The sequence below is a fragment of the Augochlora pura genome, chromosome 5, assembly GCF_028453695.1.
Source record: "Augochlora pura isolate Apur16 chromosome 5, APUR_v2.2.1, whole genome shotgun sequence".
Lineage (NCBI taxonomy): Eukaryota > Metazoa > Arthropoda > Insecta > Hymenoptera > Halictidae > Augochlora > Augochlora pura.
Window position 1 is genome coordinate 7,844,359 of NC_135776.1, and position 10,885 is coordinate 7,855,243.

The following is a 10,885-nucleotide window of genomic DNA, read 5'->3' on the forward strand; positions in this document are numbered from 1 at the left end:
TTTGAAGGTGACAATATAGAATTGTAATTCTTTTTGAATAAAAAATTAAAAAAAAATCAGTCTCATTACTTAATTTACAGACCTCGTATGTATATATGTACTCATCGCAACATCACTTTTACATAATTACTTATATAATAATTTAAAGTCCGAAGCGTGTCATTATTAAAGTGAATCACGAACCTAATTATTCTAAATACAGTCTCATTTTACTCAGCGAAACGCGAAACATGTCCAAAGCGAAAGGAAACATGTCCAAAGCGAAAGGATTCGAACGTCTCGAGATTACAATAACAGTGAAATGAAAAACGCTACAACCTCGACAAAAACAAAGTTATCGAACCGAAATATTTGTTCGCGGTATACACGTTCGCGGTCTTGAAAACTAACGGTATGGTTTTCACGGTCCGATGATTTTTCCGAAACGGAAAATTGTTTTTTTACGGATAAAAGCTACGCCAGGGAAATTAATTTTCTACGTGCACGGCTTCGTCGCGAAAAACGCTACGAAAGCGGATATTTTCGAAATTTTATCGAAAAAATGATTACACCGGACTCTATGCATCGATCTCCAGCGAACCAATAATTAAAATTCATTTCGATACGCGGATGAAATATTAGGCGAACCGGAAAGCAACGTGATTTCTACGAGTGTCGATATTCGTTTGTTATTTGTCGGCTTATTGTGTGTTTCGCGTCGCGCGGAGAACATTTAACCCTTTCGCTCCGACGGGCGTATATACAAGGTGGGGCAAATTAAGTGTTACAAAGCAATATCTCCATTATCGTTAATGATACGCGAAAATGCTTGAGGAACAAATTGTTTGGTTCGAAGGGGCACATGTTGTGGTGGAAATGGCTTTTTTTTGAAGGTCATATTTTTTGAGATTTCAAGGTCATCGATGTTTTTTCAAATGGAACTATGTATTTGTTTTTCGATGACATTATCGCCGATTTTAAGACGAATCCAGCGACCTATAACACAAGGTCATTCTAGTCACGCAAAGTATGAAAACAGTTGAAAAACCGAAAGATATCGCGGTAATCACTTTCACAGGATTCACTAACCTTGGTTTGATTCTACCTACAGAACATGCTCGAAATGATGTTCGTTCGTGTTTTGTTGAGTTGTTCACCTCACACGACAACATAAACATATCAGTTAGTTACGCATTACCTTCTAATGTGAATACGTCGGATCGCGAAAATGAACGATTTTCACGAAGCTTTTGATATGTTCATGGTGCTGGGGGAGTGCCGTATACTCAAAAATCACCGGCTAGGCCCGTCCGTGTCATTAAAAATATTAGTGCTGGGCACTAACAGCCTATTCAACAATTGCGTCTGAATCGTTGCAGTGATATCTTTCGATTAATCTTCCCGAAAAAAAAGAAAACAACGCGGACTAATTAACCGGCCTGACAGACGATCATCGAAGAAGTGGCTCGTTTATAATCGTTGCAGGGGACAGCTCGGAATCGAGTCCGGGGGTGGCCGTCGCGAAAAAACTATAACGTTAAACGGATAATGATTAACATAGCCTCTCATTCTGGGATCGTTCGTCCCCGAGAGTACGCGCGGGACGCTCGAACGAAGATAAATTGCCGGCTGACTCCCGGCGCTGCTCTCTCTCTCTCTCTCTGCCTATAAGACGATATTCGCCTAATCTTGAAAAACACTTAAAGCCGTTGAGGGAGAGTGGGGGAGGGGGAGGGGGGAAGGGAGGTAGGGGATTATTCAAATCCCTGCCGTGCCTTCGCTCGAACACGCCGGATGGAACTCATTTGAGAAATGCTCGTAGGGCGCCGATATGGAAACGAAATCGCCGGACGACGGAAAGCGTTCCCGCCGGGTTGGATGGGAATCGCGTGAAATATATTACCGCGGGAACGAAAACTCGGCGTTTCTTGGACACTCGGCGCGTCCTCCTCGAGCCGTTCGATTTCCGGTTAAATACGTCTCTACACCGTATTCATGCGCCGATTTTACGCGGACTCCTCGAAACGTCGATTTTAAACGCGTTAACCTCGACGGGGATGAATTTTAATCCCTTGTACAATTATTACGTCTTTCGGAGATGCTTTGGTTACGACTGTTTCGTCCTTAACCCTTTGCACTACTGCAATGAAGTTCGATCTTTCCCCTTTAATTAGGGAAAAAAAAACACGTGGCTTTTTCAAACACGATTTTTCTTCGCAAAGTTACAGCCATCTGTAAAAATACTACCTTGAACAAATTATTTTGTTTATCATAATATTTGCTCCTCTGACATTTTCTTTCTATCGTAAAAGCAAGCAAGATACTTTAGAGTTAGATGAGACACCCTGTATATTTTATAAATAAAATTTCATATTAATTATATATATTCATATAATAGTAATAATATTACATATTTATATTAATAATAATAATAGTACTATAGATAATATTAGTGCTAATAATAGTAATGATAGTACTATAGATTATACTAGCACTAATAATAATAATAATAATATCAATAATATTGACAAACATATTGTTAATTAAATCTTAAAAATTTCTTTGTCGAAATTATTCTTCAAACAATCCTACTAAAAATGTTCTAGTAACAATATTTGGTCAGTTCTCGTATAGCGAGAGTATCACAATGTACACAGCGCCCGTACCAAAAGGGTTAAAAGTGCCGAGATAGTTAACCCCTTGCACTATAATAACGAGTCAAACTCGTGACACAGATTTCATGCATGATCTAATAAATATTAATATTATGAATCTCCACTATATCGAAATAAAAATAAACTCTTCTGTTATCAAATTCTAGAAACGAAAGTGCATAAAGGTAATAAAAGAAGCAAAAATTGTCTGGTCCTAGCATTGAAAATACTAAGAACAAATAAGTGCTAATCAATGCAGCGCGAAAGGAATCTTACTGCAAGGGGTTAATAGAGGACTGTACCCGATGAGTATCCGAAGCTAAAATATCCTGAATAGAAGATCGAGTACCCATTACTACAGAAATGAATGTCCAATCGGGCTCGTCCTAGTCTCACAAAAGGTTAGCCAGCATTATCCACAAATAAAACGGGAGCCAGCCAAATAAGTACCTACTACAGCCAAGTTCAATGTCCAGTCGGGCCGAACCGGGAGGCAGGCCGACGGTGGTTGAAGGTTTAAAAGTTGTGGTATTGGTTCATCCTCTGGTAGCCATCCCGAGGCCGCCCACGCACTAAAAGGGCCAGACAGCAGTTCTTATTTTTTGTCTATCTATAAGAAGGAGCGCGGCAAGAGGCGGAGGCTGCGGAGGAGGAAGGGTATCGCAGGGTTCGCGGTATCTCGATGGATTTGCATCTGAAAGCGTCCCGATCCTCCGTCGGATCGACGGGCGCAGGGATGAAAGACCGGCGGCGGGGGGTTCTCGCGAGAGAGGGCAAGCCCTTAGTATTTACTCGCCGTAAATACTTGGTTAGAAAGGGCTTGTCGACTCTTATATTGATTCTAGGCTTCTCTAGCTGTGTGTGCCCCCTTCTTCTTCTTCCGTTGCTGCGCGGGGCAGCCGCCTCCGCCGCCGCCGCCACGTTCCATCTCGAACAGTCTCCCTCTCTCACGGGGAGGGCCGGATCCCCGCGAGTTGCGTCCATGGAACGTCGATTTCGATGGTTTTTCGAGAGCACGCGAATGCAGAACTTTCAAATTTATCGCCCGATTTACGGGGCCGGTCTCGAGTCTTCATTGCTTTGGGAAAAGTTTGGCCCGCGCAATGTCGTTTCCCCGCACCCTCGCGCGCCGGCCCCCACCCTCCGAACCACCCTCACCACCCTCGACGATTCGACGGCTCCTTCTTCGGTCTATCTCCCACCTCCCCCCGCCTCCCCCTCTTACTCTCTCTCTCTCTCTTCTTCTATCTTAGCTTCTATATCTTATGTCTTCCTCTCTCTTTCTTCATCTCTCTCTTAGCTTCTATAGTTTCTCTCTCTTTCTCTCTCTTTCTTCGTCTCTCTCTTATCTTCTATAGCCTGTCTTTCTCTCTCTCTGTCTTCATCTCACTCTTTGCTTCTATAGCTTGTGTCTCTCTTTCTCTCTCTTGGCTTCTATAGCTTGTCTCTCTCTGTCTCTCTCGTTTTTTATTTCTCTCTTGTCTTCTATAACCTGTCTCTCTCTCTCTCTCTTTCCCTCTCTCTCTTTCTCTTTATAAATCTCCATCTTCCTCTGCCATTCTCTCTCTCTGCTGCCTTCTCTCTTTCTGACTTTCTATAGAGCTATACAGGGTGGCTAGCCTAAACGTTTCTGCCTAAATTGCTGCTTCGACAATGATGTCACGGAAAATGGTCTCATATGGAATTTGACTTAAGGGGTGTTAACCCCTTTCACTATAATAACGAGTCAGACTCGTGATAAAGGTTTCATGCAACATCTGCTAAATATGAATATTATTCACTTCTTCTACGTCGAAACTAAATTGAATTCTTTTCTTATCAAAGTTTAGAAACAATAACAATACAATAAACAATAATTATCCTGTCCTATTAAAGAAAGTATTAAGGAAAAATAAGTGCTAATCAACGTAGCATTAAAGAGTCATATTGTAAGGGGTTAAGTGGCGAATACAATGTAAAGGTAGTTTCGTTGTAAAGAATATTTTTTAAGGAATCTTCGTGGTCGTCGATGTTAAGTTGTGTAAAATTGCATTTGTTTGTTGTATCTTGTAGTTGATGGTAGAATTTATTGGCGTATTTTGTCGAGTTTAACTCGTGATTTCTAATAATAATTTGTTGAGTACGAGTTAATAATAATCTGTTAGTGTTGATAATTAATAGTAGTATATATTGAGATGAATATTAAGTTATTTGTTTTGCAACAAATATTTTACAACTTTGTTATCTTTAGTTTATTATCTTTATCCTAAGATAAAATCATATTCAAAGAAATTCGTTTCCCTTTTAAATCATTTTAACAAATTAGAAATAACACGATCAAAGTGCAAAATTCATTTAATAACGCCACTGTTTCGTATTTCATTTATTCATTCTTACCTTAAATATTATATATAAAATCCGAAATCGATTTATTATCGAAAGAGAGTCATTTAGATCGAACCATTTAGATGAACCACCCTGTACATCTCTCACTCTGTTTCCGTCCGTGTCTCTCCCTCTTCCACTCTCCGGCTTTTCTTCGTCCGCCGGCGTATTCTTCGCTCCCTTTCCTTTCGGGGGCTAGTCCACGCGACTACACCTAACTTTCTTATTTCGTAGGAGCCAGGTACGGGGATCGCAGCTAGAATGGCTGCTTGATTTCACGAGTAAATCTTCCTTTTTTTAAACGTGCTCGCGTGCGCCGCGGTGTCCTTCTTCATTTTCTAGAACTGCATAGAAAGCCGAGGCGAAAGTTTGCTGTCCGAACCCAGGGTCCATTGAACATTCATACATTTATTTCTCCCCGGGCACGGACGCTCGTAGAATCTTCGGGTCCGCGTTTCCTCTTTCTTTAGGTTCGCTGCAATGGCGTAGAATCTGTTGGTTTTTCAGGAACTTACAGTTATTTATACTTTAATCGACTTCTTTTAATATTAAATATTACATTTAATAGAGGAAGGTAAATTTTAATATTAAATATTAAATGTAATAGAGGAAAGTAAATTTTAATATTAAATATTAAATTTAATAGTTAAAATTAATAGGCCGAATTTATTTCTTAGATATCTATCTGCAGACAACCTGTAAGGCATTTACCACGATATTTCAGGTTTATGGTACTGTAAACTGTCATGAATATTGTTATTGGTTATCTCAGAAACCTCATATAATAAAAAAGCTTTAAACCAGCCGGTTTATTTAGCAAATATAAGATTATTGCTTGAATCTTGTGAGAAAGTAAGATAAATGTCTATTATTCGTTTATAACTTTTTCTAGTTGTTTAAATAATTAATCAATGGTATAATAGGTGATAGATTGTGATAAAAGGAATAACTTTTGTTTGAAGAATTTTTGTTTATCTAATATAGTTTGCGAATTATAAAATAAAAAGTAGCCGAATATTTTGGGGATAATTTCCACCCCTTAAAGTGAATTTAATCATATAGCGATATATAGAAGATATATAGAATATATATATATATATATATATATGATAGAATAAATATGGAATAAATATAGAATATATATTTTTAAAGTTTCGCAATTTTTCAAATTTCTTAGAGATCATCCCTCTTAAGTCGCAAGATAATGCAAACAATAAAAATTGTTTCGCTATTAGAGCGTCTTACGCGACTTCATGAAATAATTAAGCAATAAAGAAATATGAAATATGACCGCAGTTACGTGTAATGTTGCAATTACAGCAATTTACAACGGGTAGGTTGGTATCGCAAAAGGGAATCCCGCGTGAAATATCGCGAGCTATTTCCCCGGCGCCATCCAAAATGATCGCGTTCTCGAATTTCTTCTCGCAGAAAGCTGCTCCTTTTCCACGCACGCCGCAGAACAGATTCCAATATTTATTGTTCCTGGCGCAGTTGATCTTTACTGAACATTATTTTCAACAAACGACTATTTTTCTGGATTTTGTAAACGCTGCTTCTTATTTTATAATACAGTTTATGGTTAGAAGACTAAGTATATCTAGTAGAGACAGTTTAAGGATTGTTTATCAATTTGAATAAATCATTTGGTTAAATTATATGTTGGTAATAATAATAAAATAATAGTAAGTGAATTATTCGATAGATTTATTGAATTTTACTTGTAAATATTAATATTAATATCGATTATTAAGTTAATAGTAAATTAATGGTGATTAATAGTTTGATATTGAATTATTATAATTTATTTAAATTATTCAGTATTTTTTAAATATTAATATTTATATAGCACTTTGATATCTTGATTTACTTTCGATAAAATTGAATCAATCACAAGAGAAGAGAAATATATAAAAATCAAATTTATTCTGAGTTTCAGTAACATCATAATAACAAATTAAAATTCTTAACTCTTTCTTTCTTTATTTTTTATTAATATCTATTTCTACCAAAAATTAATTTCATAGCTATCAAATAAAAATTTCAAAAGTCAATTAAAAGAAAGTACATATATTTTAACATAATCTTTATTTTATTATACAATATTTTATTTCGTTGACTAAAAATACCCTTTTGATAAAAATAAACTCGCAATATTATAAATAAATATCCATCGACCATCAAATCTTCGAAACCAATTTAAAATTAAAATTCTAAAAAGGATTCCTTTCTTAAAAAATATTAAACTGACAAAAGTGTATAAAACTCGTTCTACAAATAAACAAAATCTTTCGGATATCCAACATATAAAATAACATGTTAACCGAACGACGGCATAAATTTGGAAGTTTGCTGGCCGACCGTGCGCGGAGCTTTTACGTTTTCGTTACTCCCGAGAAAGTCAGCCGCCATTGAGATTCTTTAGGGAGGGAAGCCGTTGAAAGCCACTCATCGCTACACCCGAATCATGAGCATCTTTCGAGACACTACTTGTCGGAACTTCTCCACGGCTGGGGCTTATGACGCAGACGTCTAAAGTGCCGGCATTTTTTTCCCTTTTTCGAAAACGAGGGGGGGGGGGGGGCAACGTGAGCGTGAATCAATTAGTTAAAAACGCTTTAGGGTTGGCGAACTTTTGCCACCGGCACTTCTCGGTTCAACCAGCCGGTTACATACTTATTGGTACTCCGCGTATCTTTCTGCTCGTTTCTGTGTTCGTCTACTCGACCTCGGGAGAGATAACATGCGAGGAAAATTTCTTCCAACTTGGCTGCAGATTTTTGTGCATTCGCAAGTGCGTAGGCATTTTAATAAACTGCTAATAATAATAATAAGCTAAAATAAACAGTTTTTTGTATTTATATCATAAAGATGTAGGGAAATTAGTGTATTAGAAGAGAGTTATTTCTATTTTATTAAAAAATAATATTTCTAAGATAAAATTGTTATGATACTTTATTATTTATATTTATATCGTAAGCAAATATTATAGGAAAATCAATGAATTGAAAAAGAATTATTAATATTTCTATTTGATGTTATGTAGAAGTGTTAAAATTTTATAATAAGTGTTAAATTCTAGCATTCCATTTTGTTCTTTCGTTATTATGAATTATTAATATTTCTATTTGATATCATATAGAACACTAATATTTTATAATAAATGTTAAATTATAGAATTTCATTTTGTTCTTTTGTTATTATGTATTACAATAACATCCGAATTTTTGTTCAAAAATAAAAATTGTCAATATTTCTTGCAGGAGTTGATAGCTATTTAGGAAGTATGTCCTTTTTTAATAATTATTACAATTTTTTAATCTTTTTTCATTTTTAAATTATGGACATCTTATTTTTACGTTAATGAATGAAATTTATTTATGACAAATGCAAAATCAATGCATCATCAATTATCATAATAATTGAAATCAAATGTTATTTTTAAATTAATTAGAAATATTAATAATTCTACTTATGATACAAATACAAGTAATGAAATATAGTAATTACAGTGTCGTTTTCTAATAAATTAGAAATATTATTAATCCTATGGTCTGCTTATAATATATATGATAATAAAACAATATAATAAAATATCATAATAATAAAATGAAGAAATATCAAAGTTATGTAAATATTAACAATTTTACTTATAATATGTTTGATTATTACATAAACATAAGTAATGAAATATAATAATTACAGCTTCGTTTTATAACAAAATAGAAATATTTTTAATCCTTTTTTAACACATACTGATTATCTTATTGGATTTTCTTACAACTTTATTTACCTAAATATACAGTGGCCATTAACTTCAATTAATCTCACCCTAAAACGCCATCCGAATATTTTATTTCAAACGACTCACCTCCAAAAACACCTGCTCGATACAGCGTCCTCCTGAGAGCAACTTTCAGAAGGAAAAAATCTGTTGCTCGGGCACTTAAGATTATGCTGCAAAAAATTGCTCCGAGCACTACAATGTAAGTACTTTCAAGCAACCTGCACGCTTTAAAAAGAGAATCTCCGACAAGTTTACCCCAGTAAAAAATTCCAAAAATTTCACTTTTTCTCAAGAGCTCTTCTAGATTATTGTCCAAACAACTTCGCTTAGTAGAAATGTACTCGGCTAAACTTTGTGAATATGTCAATCTGAGAGCATTCGTTAAAGTAAAATTTGTATTAAATATGAAATTGTGTATTAAATACGAAATTGTGTATTAAATATTAAATTGTGTGTTTGGAATATAAACAAATTTAGTGAACACTGAAAATAATATTCTAAGATAAGAAAAATGTCGAAAATTGTATAATTGACATTTTGTAGGAATTATTGTGATCTTAGATTTTTCATAAAAATATTCGCATAAAGTTTTATATGTAAGAACACATGTAATTTATATAAATAAAAATTCATATAAATTATATATAAAAACTCACGTAAAGTTATACATAAAAAATTCGCATAAATTATATATAAAAACTCACGTAAAGTTATACATAAAAAATTCGCATAAATTATATATAAAAACTTACATAAAGTTATATATAAAAACTATATAAAAACTCCTTTCACCGTACGATAACCATAAATTATTTATTTCGCAAATGATACGACGATCTCAGGTTATTTATTACAGTATTTAGTAGATTGCATAAATTTTCCAAGGCAACAAATTAATTTCAGTGCATTTTAATTTTAGCGCTTTGAACGCTTTTCAACGAAAATCCAAGAAATTTCATAAAATTGAAGTATTTTATCGAATTAAACTAAAATTGCAAAGCAAAATTATGTGACAACAAATTCTTTTTCAATATTTCAACCTCTCGCAAATTTTAGCAAAAATAAAAAATTACAATGGACTAGGATAAAAATTAATTTTAAAAAATGAAATTCTATAGTATAATTAGGATACATAAAATTATGATATACTTTTTTAATAATATAATTAGTACAATTATTTTATTACAAAAGTTTTAATACTGCAACTAATTTATTAACATAATTTCTTCAGAGCAACAGCACCTAATATAACTTTTTCTAATCCAAAATTCGCAGAAAGTCACGTGTCCTCCAATAATGTGTACCCCCATAATAATTGCTACTCAAATATTCTTTTTCAATAGTACAATTATTACAAAATTTTCAATACTGCAACTAATTTATTAATAACATAATTTCTCCAGCTTAACAGCGTCTAATTGCTTTTTTTAATCCCAATTTAAACAAAATCACGTGTCCTCAAATAATGCCTACCCCATAATAATATCCTCCCATCGTCCTTTTACCAAGGAAAGCAAGTTCCCCGCGCCAGTATTGTTCCCGACGTTCAACCGAAGGGTCAAAGGAGCAAGGAAAATCAATGACAGTCCTATAAATGGATTTTTGTTTGCCGGCGTGTTCAGGGACGTGACTATTTCCGAGGATCGTGAAAAAGCCCGGGGGGCGCCTCCGGCTAGCTTCGCCTCACGTAACAACAATTTCTCCCGGTATTTATAGGGTCTCATAAAGACGGCGCTAAGACTGTTATGCCTGTATTTGGAAGAGAAACAAATGCCTGTCACATATCAAGGGGGTTAACTCTCGAGCCAAGGGGATGTACAGATTACGTTCCCGCGGATCGATAGCCGAGGAACGCGACCGACACCGATTATCACCCCAGCCGTTGTTGCCTCTCTCTCTCTCTCTCTCTCTCTCTTCTCCGTGGAACACCACGGTTTCATTGCTCCATATTTCGGATCTGGTTTCGCGCGTGAAATCGGTCGCGCTTGCTTGCTTGTTTATTCGCTGACTGTTTTCTCACGTAAATATCGCTTTGACAGGACGGCGATCCTCCCCGTCCCGTAATTGTAACGCTGACAATCAAGCGTCGCGCTCACGGTTT

At 35.2% G+C, this 10,885-nt stretch overlaps 1 protein-coding gene across 1 annotated transcript in view; it reads left to right on the forward strand.

The window, feature by feature from the left end:
• Positions 1-10,885, forward strand: part of Timeout (circadian regulator timeout) — a 392,876-nt gene that overhangs the window by 205,871 nt on the left and 176,120 nt on the right. The window lies entirely within an intron of this gene.